Here is a 6,000-nt window from a genome sequence, read left to right on the forward strand (position 1 = left end):
TCAGCTCACATACCCAATTTCTCTCTCACTTTGAAGCCTTCCAGGCCATTTGGCAGTTCCCGCCTGCCCCGACCAGCACTGGCACTGGGCCACGAGGGTGGCACAGCTCTTGGCCCCACAGGGAGCCCTCTCACACCGCAGGTGTTGGACCCGCCCTTCCTGACTCCCCAGCCCTTCCTGAAGGGACGGGATCAAACCGTGTGTCCAGAGCTCCATCCCGCACCCCTGCAGCAACAGCGGAGCTGCTGTTCACCCAGGTTTGAGCAGGGAGTCCCTGGTGATGCCTTAGGTCTCAGCTTTCCTGTGTTTCAGGTTCTGTGGTGCCCAGGGGTGCAGTTCTGAGCTCACAGTCAGTGTCACTCAGCTCTGCACACAGCAGGGAGACAACACAAATGCTTTTCCAGATGGACACCAAGGACAACTGTTCCAAGTTTTCAGGCCCAAAAGCACAAACAAGGGTGGGCTGGAGGGAGGAACAAGAAGGATGGGACCTCACAGTGTGAAGCTGTAACTGGACAATCAAACCCCAATATGCAAATGAACCAAAACTTATAAAAGTGAGAGACCTTGTGACCAGTCGTCCATCTTGTGACCATTTTGGGTCCACCTTGGGTGTAGCCTTGGCCAGGTTCTTGTCCTGCCCAAGGTGAACCCTAAAGGCCTTTCAATCAATCCCTACTTTATTCTCCAGCTCTGTCCAGTCTCTGTTCCGGGTCAGCCTTCCCAAGGCATCACCGGACTGTGGCGAGAGGCCGAACCACAGCAAATTCTGCCTTCTAAAATCAGCATTTCTCTCCCTTTCCCCTTTCCAGCGCTGAGCTCCCGTGCAGGAACGCCCCCACCTCCTCCCCAAGGGCCCACGCACACGGATCAGGCCCCGCTGGATCCGCAGCCCCTGGGATGGCAGAGCCCGAGGGAGCTGGGAGAGAGCAGCGAGCGCTGTGCCCCGCGCAAAGAGCCGCCGGGAGGGGACCGGTGGCCCTGCCACGTGCCGGGAGGGGTGGCGGGGCTGACCTGGCACGGGGGACACGCTGTCCTCGGCTTGCTCGGCTTTTTGTTAGAGCTCCCCGCCCGTGGTGCGATGGCGAGCCCCAGGAATGCCCCAAATGCTATGAAGAAATGGAATTATTATTACAATTGAGCTTACTCTTATTGAACATAAAAGCTCGGAGCAATCTGCTCCGGTGGGAGGTGTCCCTGCCCAGCTTTAAGGTCCCCCCCAACCCAAATCTTCCTGTGATTCCATGAAAAGTGCATTAAAACGAAAAGCCCCAAAGGTTCTGTGTGACCCTGGGAGGGACCAGCGTTCCCAGCAGCGCTCTGGTGTGCAGAGGTTCCTGCAGGAAATGGTGACCCCAGACCCTGTTGCCACACCTGTGCTGCCTCAGCCCCCCCCGGGGGGCTCTCCCAGATCAGAGGGTGCTAATGCCTTCTCTCCACGAGCATTCCAGTCACCCTTTTTCCTTCTCCACCTTCCCAATACCCCAGCTCTTACCCGGGCTGGGATCAGCCTGCCTCGTCCTGCAGGGATGTGATAGCAGCCAGCTCTGTGCCAGTCCCGGGTCATGCTGGGCTGTTATGGATCCCTCCATTAGCTCAGTGTTATAAACATGTTAAATTAGAACAAGAAAACTCCAGACATGTAAGGCACAAGCGGGGGTAGAGCCGTTCCCTCTGTTAACTCCACCAGGAGCCAGAACCCTGCAAGAGCAGACCTGGGGTCCCCGGCTGTCACCCCAGCACTGAGGGGGTTGTAGGGATGGCTGGGGCTTTACTCTGTCCCTTTCTGCCCAGCCTGCTCCACCACCAGAGCCACAGAGGATGTTCCTCCCCTTGGCTGAATCCTTTGACCCTTCAGCTCTTGACAGGGATGGACCCAAGATGGGACAGGAGAGCTAAACCAGCACAAGTCCTGCCACAAACAGCCCCAAGAGCCAGAAGAAGGAACTACCCTTCACAACGATGCACACGGATCGTTGTGGTCCCAGAGTGGAACTTTATTTTACTTACTGAAAGCTCACTTAGGTCCAGCAGCTTTCTGCCTTTTTCCAGGCTCAGCGTCCAGCTGGAGCAGCTGATGGTCTCAGGGATGTTCCATTTCTCGTCACCTCGCTGGCTTTGCTGGTTCTGTAAACAAGGTGATGGGTGAAAACGGGGAGAAGCTCGTCCAGGCCAGCTCTGGCACAGACCTTCCTGGGCTGGAGGAGCCACCAGACCTGGGGACACTATGGAGTTCAGACATTGCCACCACGGGCTCAGGGCTGCAAAGTGCCCCGCGTTCAGGGTTCAGGCGTCCCCCTGTTTTCACCCCAACCACAGAGAACCTCAGAGCCCTCAACGGGCAGCACTGTGACCCAAATGGGACTGCAGAGCTCCAGACGCAACCTCCTTAGGAGGCATCCCGTGTGTTCCCTGTGCATCCCGTGCCTTCCCTGTGCATCCCGCGTGTTCCCTGTGCATCCCATTCATTCCCTGTGCATCCCGTGCCTTCCCTGTGCATCCCACGGGAGAGGCCAGCTGGTGTGATAGAGGATGCTGCCCCCAGGCTCTCACAGGGTTGTGCCGGCAGAGGATTACAGCCCCCCCGGCCCCCCCACGCTCCACACCTCGGCATTATCCAGTTAAGCCCAGCATCGCCTGCCGGCGCTGGTGTCCCAATAACCAGACCCAGACAGGGGTTTCTCCCCTTTAAGAAGCCTTTGTGGCTTAAAGCCTGAGCTCATCCAGCTCATGACGCCACGCCCGAGGCAGGAACCCCGAATTAGAGCAGCTGCCGAGGGCCAGCCGGCTCGGGGCACCGGGTGGCCGAGGGCACGGGGTGAATGTGGCACTGCCCCGGCCACGGGGCTGGCACCGGCACGGCCCCGCTCCTGCCGGCGGCGCCTCGGGAGATGCGTTTTTACCATTGGGAGGAGGCGGCAGAAGGGAGGGGACCTGCCCAGGGATATGAAGCAGCAGCTGAGTTATTGCCCAGGCGCTGCAGGCGTGAGGATTTAACTCTTCCAGGGCTGAAAGTCTTCCCGTGCTCCCCTCCCCAGCTCCCGAAGCATCCCTTCCTCCAAAGGCAGGCACGTAAAACTGTGCAGAAAGAAGCTGCAGGATTTAAAATCCTTCTGGAGACTGCTAAATAACAACCACAAACGAAGCACCCCTCTCTCACCATCCCCATGCCCTGGAGCATCCCTGAAAATCCCCCTCGTCCCTCCTTGGTGCATTTGCCTCCGCTGCAAACGGAGGAACATGGAACAGTGGGCAGGACATGTCACCTCTGGGTCTGTCCTCAGCCCTGAAACGCAGCAAAGCAAGAGCAGAGTGGGGTGTGCACAGGAGATGGCTCTGGGGACTCGTGTCCTGTGCACGGCGGGGCTGCAAGGGGACCCACAGCCCCCAAACCTGGACATCTCCCACTCGCTCCCCCTCCCCAGGCGTCCCCCGCTCGCGGTGGGTGTTTCCGTGGCGCTGGGCTCTGCGTGGGTGCCGCTGCTGGGTCACAGCCCCTGGGGGTCTGGCAGCAGCAGGGATGAAGCATTTGGTGAGCGCAGACAACACAGGGAGCTTTGAGAGCTGCCAGGCTTTGTGCGCGGAGCCTCTGGGGCTGCAGGAAGGAGGGGGGTGGGGGGTGTCCCCCCAGCTGCCAGCTGGGCTGGGGCAGAGCTGGACCGGGCTGAAAGGAAGCAGGAGCCGGCACTCAATGCAGCGCTTGTCCTGCCTCTGCAAAGCCCGTTCTGAGCCAGCAGCCCCTTCTCCCCCCGCGCCGTGCTCTCCCACGCTCCCGATCCCTCTCCTGAGCCCGAAATTTCAGCGACAGCTTCTTGCTCCTCCGGGCAGAGCCATCCTCCTCCCACAGCGCGTCTCTCCCCCCAGCTAACCCCCTTCCCACCACAGCCTGAACCCGGCAGACTGCTCCTTCCCTCCTGCCTCCTCCCTTCCCCTCCGCTCCCTGCAGCTCACAATTACTCCCTCACGCCCCCACCGACGCTCTCATCTTCCTCAAACGGTGAATTTTCTCACATCCTCCCACCTTTTTATTCCATAAATGTATCCCATTGCTTTTTTTAACCCGGACGAACCGTCAGGATCCGCGACATCCTGTGCAGAGGAGGGCTGGGAAGTGACAGCTCGGCATTTAAACCTGCCCCTCCCAGCCTCATTCAACTTACACCGGGGACACAAGCACCTCCAGTTTATCATTTCATATGCCTCCTCCATGCCCCTTTCCTGAATTAAGCAGCCCCAGGGCTATCCCATTCCCTTTGCTGCCTCCCTCTGCACCCGATCTGGCTCGTGAGGTCCCTCCTCAGGCAGCAGAGCCAGAGCTGCAGGCAGCGAAGCTAAACTAAAACAAAGGAAAAAAAAACCCAACCCACTGCTGTGGTTGCTTTTCCTTCCTCTCTTTTCTTTCCCAGGGATTTCTAGATCTCAGAGGGGGCTTTGAGGTTTTGACTACTGCAGACATTACATGGACACCCCACACTTGGAGCATCCCTCTGTTCCTGGAGTTAAATGGGAAAAGCATCCACGACAGGAAAATCCTTTTGAGATCATAAAATCACAGAATGGTGAAAGGGACCTAAACAATAATCTCGTTTCACCCCCCTGCTATGGACAGGGACACCTCCCACTGTCCCAGGCTGCTCCAAGCCCCAATGTCCAGCCTGGCCTTGGACACTGCCAGGGATCCAGGGGCAGCCACAGCTGCTCTGGGCACCCTGTGCCAGGGCCTGCCCACCCTCCCAGGGAACAATTCCTGCCCAATCTCCCATCCAGCCCTGCCCTCTGGCAGTGGGAAGCCATTCCCTGTGTCCTGTCCCTCCATGCCTTGTCCCCAGTCCCTCTCCTGCTTCCTGGAGCCCCTGTAGGCCCTGGAAAGGGCTCTTGGACCCTTCTCTTCCCCAGCACTCCCAGCCCTCATGGCATCGTTGTGGCCCTTGGACCCACCAAACATCCAGGTCAGGTCCCTCTGCATCCCTTCACAGTCAGTCTTGTTTTTTCCCTACTGATATGTTGTCAGAAATATTCCTACTGCTCTCAGCCTGCCTGGTGCAATTTGTCTCCTGCCTTTTAGCCCGTTAAATACGGGGCTGAAGCCACAGAGGAACCTCCCCTCTCCTCCCACAGGAACTCAGCTTCAAGAGACCCCTTTGAAAATCCAGGTGGGCTTTATCAACCTGCCATCCTCACAGGACAGGAAAACACCACAGCACTGATAGAGTTTTGGGCAAAGAGTGTTTATGGCTCAACCAAGGGATTGCCGGGCTGGAAACCCTTGCCCAAAGATGTTTTTTCTCATCCCCAGCAGATCTGCTCTGAGATTGCAGTGGCTTTGGACAGGACTGACAAAACATTTCAGGAAGACTCAGAAATTTCTGCCTCTGCCTACAACACACAGATTTTTGTCCCAGAGTAATTTTGTCACTGGCAAAGCTACAACCTGCTCTGCTCCCCTGGCTCCATTTGGGCTTAGAGATGAACATCACCAACTTGTCTCCCACAAAGCAGGGAAGGGCCTGGGCATTGGGATAAGGGGTAACGTGTCTGATCTCAGCACCAGTGTCTGGTTTGAGAAATCAGAGTCCCCCACATCCAACCCGGCTCAGCCCCTGCTCCCTCCCCGGGCTGCCTGCGCTGGCAGTGATGGATTTGGGATCGATTTCCTGCCTTCACTCACTTCCCGGTGTGCTGGGGAGCAGATGGCAGAGCTGTGACGTGGAGGTGACAGGAAAGGACACCAGTTGAGTCAGTGAAACCACAGAGCAGCTCCAAATGGTGTGGGTGCAGCTTTGGGGGGAGGACAAGCCCTGAGCCAGCCCAGGACACTGAGCCCTTGTGTGAGTGCCCTGCCGTGCTCCTCGGTGATGCTGCAGCTTTTCCCTCTCCCTGACCTCACTCCCCCACAAGGGCTCCTTCAAGCAGCAGCCCCGTGGCTTTCCCCATTCCTTCCCAGTCTGGGGATGGAGCTGCTGGAGGCTGAGTGGGCTCAGCTGCCTGGGCAGGATGGGA

The 6,000-nt window shown here is 58.0% G+C and overlaps 1 long non-coding RNA gene across 3 annotated transcripts; it reads right to left on the minus strand.

Annotated features, from left to right (window-relative positions):
- Nucleotides 1-905: 905 nt before the first annotated feature.
- Nucleotides 906-5,574, minus strand: LOC136297276 (uncharacterized). Of its 3 annotated transcripts, none has more exons than XR_010723122.1 (4): nt 4,939-5,574; nt 4,022-4,104; nt 2,011-2,127; nt 906-1,573 (listed from the first exon to the last, which is right to left on the minus strand). It is a non-coding gene; the product is annotated as an uncharacterized lncRNA (long non-coding RNA). The 3 variants fall into 3 exon arrangements; XR_010723121.1 differs by lacking the exon at nt 4,939-5,574 and having other exon boundaries at nt 906-1,109; nt 1,496-1,573; nt 4,022-4,562; XR_010723120.1 differs by lacking the exon at nt 4,939-5,574 and having other exon boundaries at nt 4,022-4,562.
- Between the last annotated feature and the right edge of the window lie 426 nt (nt 5,575-6,000).

Source organism: Chamaea fasciata, unplaced genomic scaffold, assembly GCF_029207755.1.
Source record: "Chamaea fasciata isolate MVZ Bird 193981 ecotype frontalis unplaced genomic scaffold, bChaFas1.0.hap1 SCAF_15, whole genome shotgun sequence".
Taxonomy (NCBI): domain Eukaryota; kingdom Metazoa; phylum Chordata; class Aves; order Passeriformes; family Sylviidae; genus Chamaea; species Chamaea fasciata.